We start from the raw sequence: 12,873 nt of genomic DNA on the forward strand, positions 1-12,873 counted from the left end.
CCAGGGGGTAAGGCCGGATGAGTTTTGACCTGCACCCGTACTGTGTTTGCTGTATTTGTGTGAATTATAAAAAATGCCACTACGTGGCGCATTCGTCTAACAACAAAATTCTCCAGATACGTGAATGCACATAGAAGGACTTAATCTGCAAGAGAATGCTCTCAGCAGATTTGGTGAAAAAATCTTCATTTTACGTTCTATGAAAACTATTAGTTCCATTTACGAAAAAGCACATAAAATTTTCTTTACTGAGAAATGAGAAGTGTCGTATAATTTTGAACATTTTTGCCAACAAATTATTGAAAATTATTGACTATAAATCATTATAGAGATTAAAGTGAAAAAGTGTTTTTAATTATGTTACAGTTGTTAAGTAATCGTGAATAAGTAACCAAGTAATCAAGTACGGTATTTAATGTGTGTATTAACGTTAAACAAGTCCAAATTAAGTGTTTAATTTTCGACAAAAGAAGATACGTTAACTCTAAAACTCTATCAAACTGGGTTACAATATAAGGAAAAGTTTCATGAAATTACAACAAACAAGATGATTTAACTTATTTATATTGTACTTGTAAAATATATCTTCTTTCTATGAAATTTATATTAAGTAGGTTTAATCCCACCAAAAACATACATGTAAAATAAACAAGCCGATTTTTCGTCAGGACTCTGTTTAGTTATCTAAAAAAAAAAAAAAAATGAAATGTAAAAAATTTGCCCTTGCTTATACGTTGTAAGCAATGTCTTGATGATCGCAGAAAAATATTCAGGGTTTTGATAAATTTCCAAATCAACCTTAGTAAGTTTTCAAGGCAGGGTCTGGAAATTTCCTTAGTATTTTTGTGTAATTATCAAAACACTTTAAACAACGTGTAGGCAAGGAACTTGGCATAATTTCTATAGTTCAGTTTTATAGATGAAAAGGTCCTGACAAGAAGTTGGCTTCTTTGTTTCACATGTATGTTTTGCTGGGATTTCGTAATCTTCTTGTTCAGATTCTTATAAATATGTGAGTAAATAATGCCATTAATATATTCACCAACTGCCTATACTTCGTTACTTTCCAAACCAAACCCCAATCGTGTACAATATGTCGAAGCCATTTTTTTTAGTAAACTATAGAAAAATGTTTATACTTGCCCCCTTCTGGAAATCACAAAGCGGGCGCCCTCGTTTAAAGTGTAAAGCATTTTTTATTCAAACGATTCTAGTTATACACAGCTAATTCGCTCTTGCGGGCGGGACCTTTTAAAATTTACCTAATTCATACACATATTTTTTAAAGATAATTTTAGTGACGTAGTCGACTGGACCTTAAGGTCACGATTAAAAAAAATATTTTAAGAAGAAGAAAAAGTAATTTCTGATGTAGAATATAAAAAGTCAGGGAGTTCGACAGTGTCAGTTACGGCGAGTACCTTGTGTGTTGTGATGTTCTGTGAGGAAGAGAGTGGAGTGGGATTTCCTATACACCTACACTTACACTTACATTTTCTTTTACATTTACACGTAGTACATTCTCTTCTTTTTATACTCTTTCTTTTTTTATTTTACACTTTCCTCTAACTTTTTGCTCTCTTCCATTTGGCTTTCTGCCCTCTTTCACCGTCTGAACTTCTTTCCCGATTTGGCCTTTACCTGACTTTGACCTTTTTCTCGATTGTGTCCTGTATTTTCTTCAATTTTGTTCCTGAATCACAAATCCTTCATGTGAGGTATTCAAAAGACATTTTTGCAATTGTAGAACACATGACTTTAATGCTGGTGCACCGATCTATTTGACCGCTAATGGTCTCAAGACCAGACACAGTGATGCCAATTGAAGGGAAATTTCCCTTGGCGCAGGGAAATTTTGAGTAACTTTTGGAGAAAAGGGAAATTGCTTGTAATCTCTCAATATTGCAGGGAAATTTGAACCTCTCCAATCATTTATAGATTGAATGTATTTACGTATCTGATTAATCTCATTAAAATTCAGTATATATTCAACGTATTTATTCCAAACATAATCCGTTGCACATATTTCATATAAATTCTCACAAGTTATCTTGCTTTGCATTCGTTAATATTTATCAACATTACACATCGATCAACATATTCAGTTAAATTCGAAACATTACAACAATGCTTATTTAAAATCTTTTATCAAAATTAATCTTTCTCTTGTTGAATTAAATGCAACGCAATAAGATGAAATATTTCTCAATTAAATTATCACTCCAACTATTATAACAGTTTGGTTTTCCCAATCAGAAGATATTTTTCCCAACCAGAAAATTGATTGTGAAGAGGATTAAGCGATGTAAGAGAAGAAAATCTGCGTGTCGTGAATGTAAATATGTATATATGGGCGAATACTGGGTCATTAGTGTGTGTGTGTGTTTGCGTAAGTGTGCGCACAGAATTCTAAATTCTTAAGAATTCCGCATTTCTAAACTCTGTATTGTGCTTACGAACATTCCTCGTGTACAGCCAAAGACAGTAGCAGCTAGAGTTTTCTTTGTGACTGTTCGTATTCGTTTCAGTAAATATGGGAGTGCTGTTCTTAAGTAAGTACATACCAAATATATACTTAATATTTTCTTTGTACCTTAGGTTACATTAATATTAAAATCTATCATGATATCTAGGATAAAATTAAATTTACATAATATTTATTTTATATTCTTTATGATTTATTTAGGCTGTCCGTCCTGACCGAGGTATTTATAGGGTTTTTCCGCAGTCACACCAGGCAAATGCAGATATTGCACCTTTAACATAGGTCCTACCCTAAACCTTTCCATATTCTTCCCCCTCCTCTATCGCAACGCCTTAGATATCTAAACAACAAATCAAGTTCAAATCCTGCGTAAGCTCAAAGGAAGGCTGTCAGGTATCTGCTTATATGTGGTTATAAGATTGGGTGAGGGGGTGGAAGCGAAAACGATTAAAAATACGTTTACTAAATACAGTACTTGAACGGTTTGGATGAAGGGAAATTTTGTCCGGAAAAGGGAAATTCTGAAGCTTCTGAAGGGAAAACGGCTCTGAAGGAATTGGCATCACTGACCAGACAAGACAAAATAGCAGAAAGTAAGGGGTAGTGGCAAGCAATGAAACTAATTATTTACTTCATACACACAAGAATGAACGTGTAAAAGGTACATGGTTAGTTATAACCACGGATAAAACAGTAACCAGAGGAAAGGGAATCATTAAAACGAGCAATATATATATATATATATATTTTTAAATTCTAAACTCGATGAATTTTGCAAGTGTAACAGGGCACTATGTTTTTTTCTATCAAGAAAAAAACAAAGACGATGACTACTGTTTAATTCAATAAATGTTAGACCTTTCCAGGATATTGACTCCTAAGACACCTTGTCCAACTCATTGGTATAACATTGTTGGTGTAGTAAGAATTGATGGAAAATACTTCAAGTTACGATGTTCACTACTATTATACTTGCTTAGGTAAAAGATCTATATTTTAGTTTAGCGTACCACTGCATAATGACTAAAGTGAGGCTTTACTCGATCAGTACCTCGTACCAAATTTTCACACATTTCTTACATTTTCAGAAATACAGAAAGAATGTTAGAGCTTTGTATTTGGCAGAGCATGCACTAAATGAGGAGCTCCATTACTATTTGCTGATTGACGTTACGAGAGCTCACTATAAATACAGTGTGAACGTATGGCATAACAACTACAATGCATAATACAGGAACAAACTTGTGCTAGGTAGGCACTAAAAGGCACGAATGTAATCTAACAGAGTCAGGGCAGGAGTACAGCAGGGTGGCCAGAGCGATAGCGAAGGGGTGACTGTAGGGAGCGGGAGCGTCAGCGACGGGGTATATACGCATAACGAGGAAGTGGAAGAATATACTCAGAGACACAGTACTTTCACTATCACTCAAACTTCATAGCAATACGCTGTGCACTGACAGTAATTACTTATATTCACACTCTCATTCTTCACGAAAAATGTCACATTATATTTAACGTATACATTTTCTGTTTGGTAGAACCGTCGGGTTATGTTTAGCAGAAGAGGTCCAGATGCACGTAAATAACAAAATTTACAGGAGAAATGAATGATGGAAGTAGTTAGACTTAGCATTATGTAACCAAATCTCATCTAATATTAGTAGTAATAAGCGAAATTCTATCATGTTTTTGAAATTTATACTGGACCCGTACACCAACATTAAGAATAAGAATAAGAATAATTTATTGTCGTTAAACAACATGATGTTGTAATAGACAACGTCAAAATTTAAGTTTGCGTACATGTAATATTTACAATTTTAATTAATCAATACAATATTTTATATTTTACCTAGTACTACTTTTCTATTCTAATCCTGAAATTTCTTCCTGAAATTCTGAAATACTATATATACACTTTTCTAAGAGCCACTTTTTACAAAAACATTTAAAATTTTTAATCTCCATTTCTCTCACTCTGAGTGGCAACAGATTATACAATTTCATCCCTATATATTTATAACTATTTTGAGTTTTGCACAGCCGCACATGGGGAATATTTATTTCATTTTTGCGCCTTGTATTGTGTGAGTGAACACTACTTCGAGTAACATAATTTGTACAGTTTTCTTTGATATACATAAGGCACGATAATATGTACAAGGATGGGATGGTCATTATTCCAAAATCTTTAAAAAAATGTCTGCAAGATTCTCTCTCTGGAATTCCTGTTATCGTTCTTATCGCTCTTTTTTGCCACTTAAATACTGTTTGTGCCCCGGAAGAATTACCCCATAATAGTATGCCATACGAAAGATGAGAGTGAAAGAAAGCATAATATGCAGTGATTAATAGACTTTTACTTACAGATATTTTTAATTTACGTAACACATATACTGCCCTTGATAATTTTTTACAAAGTTGCATAGTATGCACATTCCAATTTAATTTTGTATCTAAGTATATCCCTAATAGATTAACTGAGGAGCATTCTTTTGTATCAGTTGTGGAGCTGCTGAGATGAAAGTATAACTTCTCTGTTTTATTATGATTCAAATGTAATTTATTGTGGAACAGCCAAACAGTAGATTTATCTATTGCTTTATTATTTTTTGTGTGTATTGCGTTGATATTATTATCTTTCGTTATAAATGTAGTGTCATCGGCATACATAACAGTGGTTTCTAATACGTAGTCAGGTAAATCGTTAATATATACCAGAAATAGAAAAGGTCCAATGACACTTCCCTGTGGCACTCCTGTTAATATATCAAGTTCGTTTGACTGTTTATTTTGTACACACACAACTTGTTTTCTACTTTCAAGATAAGACCTGATCAATAGGAGCTCAGTTCCTCTGATCCCATAATACTGTAATTTCTGAATCAATATTTCATGTGAAACAGTATCACATGTAACATAATCTAACCCTGAGCTAAACTAACCTGATGTGAACAGAAATTACCGAGATTGTAACTTTATTTATTTATTTTTAAACAATTGTTGGACCCCTTCCGCTAAACATTAGCCGAACCATCTGCTGGAGTGAACCCCTAAAGTGTTTTAGAATTTAAGAATATGAGAGCTAATATATAGTTACTATAAATAAAGTGAATCAAGGTTACAGGTTATAAATACGAGAATATTTTTTTTACATGTACAAAGATCTAAATTTTTTTATTCAGAAAGGAAGAGTAGTGAGTGAATGCATATAAAAGAAAATTGCATATTCTACCCTCGGAGGAATTTTGCATATTCTACCCTAGGATGTTAGAAACTACCGTCCTATGTTATGATGCGAGTGAGACTATTATAAGGGTAATAATAGAATCAAAAAAATATGAGCCTGTATAAAAAAAACACAATATCTTCATCATAGGTATTCTGTCATTATTGGCAGGTTACTTGTCGCAGCTGAGAAGCTCTGATGCTTCACGGCCTTTCGCTGACCTCTTCGTCTTCACGTTCGGTTTTTGTGTTTTGATATCGTCCATATTGTAGTCTCCTTTGCGCCCCTCCCTCCCTATCCTGCCACTGTACCCTCTGGCACGTCAGTTCCTTCTTGGCCAATACCCCAACCATGTTCACTTCTTCTTCTTCTTCTTCTTGAGACCACTGTATAATATGGTAATTTCCACAAGTGAAATATTAGTGCACTATGTAGGAAACCTGTAATTTATTTTTCCAAATATGAAGTTAGGTACAAGTGCTCTAATCTATATATAAATTTATGCGTTAGCAAGTGTTTTTGCATTACCCTCGTTTGTGCGAATCCTGTTAGTCGGTGACGTGCCTGTTCCTACGGACGCACCTCCGCAGAACCATCTCGCACCCTCCCCCTTGCTATTCCCCCGAACTAAATGAGGTAGATGGCTAACTAACTAACTCTATTGCCTCTGGAACCCGGAGGTTCAATGCCGCGTTCACAAAAGCTTTCCACTGACTTCTGTCCTTAGCCAATTGGATCCAGTTTGTACTTTGAATTCCTGTCTCTGCGAGATCCATCTTAATATTGTCCTCCCATCTGCGCCTAGGTTTTTCTAATGGTCGTTTTCCGATTGGTCTTCCAGTTACGACTTTGGAATCATTTCTACTTTCTTCCATTCTAGGTACATGACCTGCCCAACTCAGCCTCCTAGACTTGACGACCCTAACAATGTTGGGTAAACCGTATAAATTATGTAGTTCCACGTTATGAAGTTTCCGCCATTTTCAATTCCCGTTTCTCTTGGGTCCGAGTATTCGTCTCAGAATCGTGTTCTCAAATACTTTCAGTTTATGTTCATCCCTCAGAGTAAACGACCATGTTTCGCAACCATACAGAACAACAGGTATGATTATCGCTTTAAGGATAGATAGTATTCTTGCTTTTTGTGCTACCTGGCATAAGTTGGTTTGTTTTTTGTAGCACTATCCTCGTTTCTGTGCATCCCTCAGTCGCTGACGCACGTACTCTTTGGGAAAACCTCCGCGCTATCGTAAAGGCCCTTTTCCTGACCCGGTTGGATAAAATTCTCGCTATTTGTACCCACCAATCAGAAGTTGACTCCTGTTTTTTGCACTATCCACGTTTATGTGCGTACTCTCCGTCAATAGCGCGCTTGCTCCCTGTGGATGGAATCCTGCACATGCCACTTCATTGCGCTTTTGCCCTGGCTTAGCGTTCTTGCTTTTAGTGGTCATCTAGCACAAGTTAACGGTTGTTTTTACGGCATACGTCCGGATTCGTATTTATTCCCGTTATACGGAACCTGTAAAGTGAATCTCCACCAATGAGTACCACTCGTACCTAAGATACAAAATCTAAGGCTACAACAACTAGTGAAGTTCATGTTCAAATAATTGCATATAATAGGATAGCGCTTATTAAGTTATGGACAGATATGTTTACACTTATATTATCAATGTGTACGCTTTTTGGGCATACTTCAAAGTAATAACAGTCCAGAACTTCTTAGTGAATCACTTCAAGCAAGAAAAGTGAAAGAAATATACTTTTTTAAACAAAAAAAAAAAAAAAAAAAAAAAAAAATGACGGACTGTTCTTTATTTGTAGCGAGTATTTTTAAAGAAATTATCTGTGTAGTCGGAAAAATTGTAGGTCATTTGTACACATAGAAACAGTGTTCAGAATTTTTATTATTCATAAAATTATAGTCAAAAGTTGACTTATCACAGGCTAGTCTTGATATTTATAGTTGTTGTTATGCGCATAACATTTTCAGTAAATCACCTGCTCCCGGCGAAGCGCCCCTAAACTAACGCCTTAACCCCTCCACCTTCGCTATGCCCTGGAGCGGAAAATCTTCAATAATATCAAGTAGTGACCATATAGCACAGGTTGGTTAGTACTTTTCTCAGATATAATCGTTCTAATGATACTTATGTTTGCAGGCATATTATTTATGAGTTATAAGAATGTAGGCACATTTGATGACATACAAGTGCGTGCAGACATACAGATCTGTACACAGTTCATAGAAAGGTGCCTAGAGAATGGGTCCCGCGTAGGATAGTTGCTAACGCTCTCGCCTTTAGTGCAAGTGGTCCGAAGTTCGATTCCCGTGGGGGACAGTTGGTCGGAAATATGGGAATGCTTTTGCAAGCTTGCCATGCTGAATGAAGTTTTTCCTAATTCACACCAGGCAAATGCCGGGATGGTACCTAACATAATGGTCCCGGACCATTTCTGTGCTTCCTCATTGTTCTTTTTCTCAATTCCTTGCGTGGTGTGATCGCTTGGGGACGTTATTCGTGATATGTGACGAGCTAACAAGGCCGTAGATTCCGAAAGACCAGAAACTGAACTTCTATTCCCTTATAAGAATAGAAGATATTAGAAGAGAATTAGTTTTAAAATTGTAATTTTTGAACTTATATTCGTGTGACGATCCTCAACTTTCCTGATCGAAGGAAGTATCAACATGCCTCAATAAAAGAAGAGTATAGAAACCATGAACGATATTATGTTCATAAAGAAGTTTAAGTTTCACTGTTACATAAATTGTACTGGTTTTTACTGCTACTTTCTGAAATTGTTCACGGTGCATTTAGAATTTTAGTTATTATTTCCTAATAAGTTAAAAACCGTTATTCTGTTGATGTCTTTTTATCTTTATTAGGTGTGATCGCAGAAGGGAATTTGTTTCATACCGATGGAAGACTTGTGATTAGAGTGGAGCGTTTGGGTGCTACTTAAAATCAGTGTATCTTGAAAAAGTTTTAAAAGGCCATAGAGAGTGAAGGCAGGCGACTAGCACAAATGGTTAAGGCGCCGACGATTCACAGCTCAGGGTGTTTCATAACAAGTAACTGAAAGTTCTTGCGAGGTACATATGAGGTGTTAAGATAGTTGTATACTAACTGCTTCTTTCATTAAGGATTACGTGGTGATGACGTTTGACGTTATTTTTACAGGAATGTACTGCTGCATAAGAAAGTTCCTTTGATGATACTCTGTCTTCGTGAATTAGTAGATTTTAACTGTAATTTTTTCAATTATTGACACCCAAATCCTAAAGTAAAATTACCAATTATGTCGGTTTATGATAAAAAAAAAAAAAAAAAAAGTCATTACTGTTCAAATAAATGTTACTTGTAGAATTTCTAAGTCATTGTGCCCTTAAACTCAACTTATACTAGACGTTTTAAAAAGTATAATCTAAAAATATATATTCCACTTTCGAATACCGATACGACTTTGTTATACCAAAATGTTGCATCTACAGTTTTTTAATGAAAGACATGTACAGTCAACAGCAGAAAATTCCCCCCCCCCTTCTCCCGACTGCTACAACTACATTGGATCGGATCCAGTACTTTCGTTGTTTCAGAAAATGCTTGGTCAGATGCGACCTAATTTATACCTAACATTTCAACCAGGAGACGACAGTGGGCAACCCTGTGGAGAGCTGAAAAAGGCTTTTCTGCGGATTTCATGCACGAAAAGACTTCTCCTTTTGAACATTAATCTTTATTGTTTGAAGCGTATTGTCCTTGAGTCTTATATATCAATGATATTATAATTCGTTGTGTGCATAATTTATTCTACTACATTCTGCATATGTGAAAAAGGTAAAAGAACACTGATCATCAATGAGTTAGAAAAGGGTTGAAATTAACTGAAAATATCGAAAATGGAATAGTTGAAGGACAAGTTTGTATCCATTCATAAACGTACTCCAATTCTCCGTTATTGGAAGATATCTTTCCTTCTCCACAGGAGAATATCTTGCATATTACATGAGTGTGGATTGAAATTGAAATTGAAGCACGTTAAAAAGTCCAGATCTGCGAAGATTCGAACCCGAACTGTCGGGATAGAAAACGAATGAGATAATTACTTACCAACGTTGATCTCTTACTTGATATTGCACAAAAACTGTTAAAAACCTTTCGTGTAAGACCAGTCCAGATACTAAGGCCTGTATGAACAGACAATCTTTACTGTAGTTATTCATCATTTCCTTCTTCAACTTAGAAACAGGTCCTGTTCTCAATGACGAAAATCCCTCGAATCATTCCTCAAGTTGAGGCCGCGGTTTTAGTATTGGTTCTGCAGCCTAGGAAGATGGTAGACGTTATTCTTAACCGACTTCAAAACAGGAAGAGTTTTCTTAATTCGACCCATTTGTATATATATATAGTATATAAACAATTAATACTTTTCTGACCAGAGTATATACTATTAAAATTAAAATAAGTCGTAACAGTTTCCATAACATAACGGATTAGATAACGTTAAGTCATTGAAACTGTTACGACTTATTTTAATTTTAATAGATAAATGTATATTCTGATCAGAAAAGTATTAATTACTTAAGTAATTGTTCCAGAGTCAATATGGATGAAGCTATATAGTATATAGTATATAGTATATATATATACACGTTCGTATTTTTACTCATAACTTTGAAATAGTTGCACCGACTCTGTTTACTATTTTTATATTTGAAAGAGTATAACACTTCATTGGTCCTATATAAAGTTCATCAGGATTGTCTCACAAAGTTCTTGTGGTTAGTTTGGCCACGGGCAACAGTGAACAATTCTTTGTCCAGTGAACAGTGACTTATTCACCAGACTCAGGCAAACCTTACTACCAGTCACCAAACCAATCCCAAGCACATGTTAGTTTAAGCCTAAGCATTTCGTGTTTCAGCAGCAGAGAAAAGTCAGCTATTCTTCCCCCCCCCCCTTTTTTTTTTAATACTAATAGTAATTAAGCTTACCTTATAATGCAAGAAACAATTTCCATAGGAACAAATATTTATTTTTAACTCCAATAATGAAGAACAACAAATGTAAAATATACGGAACAATAAAATCCATGAAATTATTAGTATATGATTTCAAATTCTTAACAGTACTCAAAATCCAAATGTGAATTTTTAAACGCGCCTTCCAATAGTCAAATAAAGGTATATTACAATCTTTAGTTTTAATTTTTCTAAGTGCTTGGGGTCCCGGGTTCGATCCCAGCCCCCGCCATGTGAACTTTGTGGTGGACAAATATCGTGTGCGTGGGTTTTCTCGGGGTTCTCCCACTTTCTTCATTCCACCATTTTATTCATTACTCATCATCACCGTCTCCTTTAGCCTAACCGGCATAACCGTGGGACGTAAAACTCAAAGATTTCATTTCATTTTTCTGACCTTTTTTTTTTTTTTTTTTTTTTGTACAATACGAAACAGGGTAAGTCATTACGTAATTTGACTTTTGATATTTTAAGATTCTAATTTATTCTAATATATACATGCAATTCTTCACTATACCAACTCTGATAACTAGAGTCGGTATTTTTATGTAATATCAACTCCCCAAATATGTACATAAATATGTAACAAAAATCGCTTAAAAATGTAAGAAATGTGTAATATTATATAACAGTATGTAATATTACATATATTACATATTTATGAAAACGTAATATTAACACGCGTATGAGTATGCAATATTCAAACGAATTATGAAAATAAAAAGGAAAATCTACTACACTTTATCCTGCTTAATGCGTCTCCCAATGAAGTGAAATGCTTGAACAGCTGAGATAGCTGGGACGCGGACAAAATCCAAGCGGATAAAATCCAAGAGGACAAAATCTAAGCGGACAAAATCCAAGCTAAATTCTGACAAGGCGGACAAAATCCAAGGAACACTATCATGTTCACAGCTGTGATATGTACCTGTGAACACCCTAATTAAATTGTATGTTTGTTTCTTTCTTCAATTGTCATGCATTCTAAAGTTTTATCTGTAATTCTTCAATTTATTGAAATAATATTTCATTTACTTTTAAAGAACTGAAAATCCAATAAAACATGTAAGATTGTCACAGTAAGAGTGCAGATGAGCTTTAATTACTTATCACATCCATATGAAAGTATGTAAAAATATTGTGTGTGTACAAATACATTATAAAAGTATGTATTTTCTTCTCAATATATATACAGTATAATACCAGGGTGGCCACTCACCTGGAAAACCTGGAAAACCGGGAAAAGTCAGGGAAATTTTTAATTCTGGAAAAGTCAGGGAATTCTGATGAAAAACCGGGAATTTTTACTCGGGGGAAAATTTACGTTCTGCTGTATTCCTAGTCATTTAGCCAGTTTATTTATATACAAAATAATTTTGGTCGCTGGGGGCTTCGCCCCCAGATCTCTCCTTCGTTCCAGGTTTCGTTTATCTAGCTCTGCTGGTTTGGGCTGCGCATACTTTCTTCATATTCTTTTGACATTTAGTGCTGCCCATGAATTGAGCTGGAGCGAAATCGGGACCATTTTGTAATTAACACACTTGTTTTGTTCGATGGCTTCTCGATTTCCAGAATTCGCTCGGGGCTGCGCCCCTGCATCCCGTTTTGGTAGCTACGTGATTAATATAAAGACTGAACGGTAGTTGAGTATTTCTGCCGGAAAAGTTCCGAATGTGTGTCGAATTCCACAAAATGTAAGGAATTTTGGTTAATGCGTGTATTTCTATGTGGAATCAAAAACTGTGTGGATTCCACATGCATTTGTACTCAGTGGCAGCAGTACTTTTTGCGACACACGATTAATTGGCTATGCTTTTTACATATATTTGACCTTTTAACCACCAATTTGAAGTAATGGCATTCCCCTCCCCCCAGTTTTTACACCCAATTCCGCTACTGCATGTACTACTGTTCTTAAAAAAAAATCAGCTACAAACAAAATTTTCTGATTTCTTAAAAGCACATTTTATTAGTGCTCATTTACTTCAGTTCCGTTGTTTTGTTACACAATATTTCCTATCTATGTCGACCTGTTCCCCGGTTGCATAACCACCGCACGCCATTGCTGGCAAGACAAAACCTTTGGGACCCGGGCCTACCTAAAGTTGTTAATGCCGGCTTTCTAGACCG

General features: G+C 35.3%; 1 protein-coding gene across 12 annotated transcripts in view; it reads left to right on the top strand.

Annotated features, from left to right (window-relative positions):
* Positions 1 to 3,053: 3,053 nt before the first annotated feature.
* Positions 3,054 to 12,873, top strand: part of LOC145680937 (uncharacterized) — a 31,006-nt gene continuing 21,186 nt past the window's right edge. The window contains exons 1-2 of one of the 12 annotated variants that reach the window (XM_081752134.1): positions 3,057 to 3,078; positions 8,608 to 8,814. The gene's annotated coding sequence lies outside the window, so the exon portion shown is untranslated. The other 11 variants (XM_081752125.1, XM_081752131.1, XM_081752127.1 and 8 more) reach the window with 11 other exon arrangements.

The sequence above is a fragment of the Thermobia domestica genome, chromosome 3, assembly GCF_964235325.1.
Source record: "Thermobia domestica chromosome 3, izTheDome1.hap1.1, whole genome shotgun sequence".
Taxonomy (NCBI): Eukaryota; Metazoa; Arthropoda; class Insecta; order Zygentoma; family Lepismatidae; genus Thermobia; species Thermobia domestica.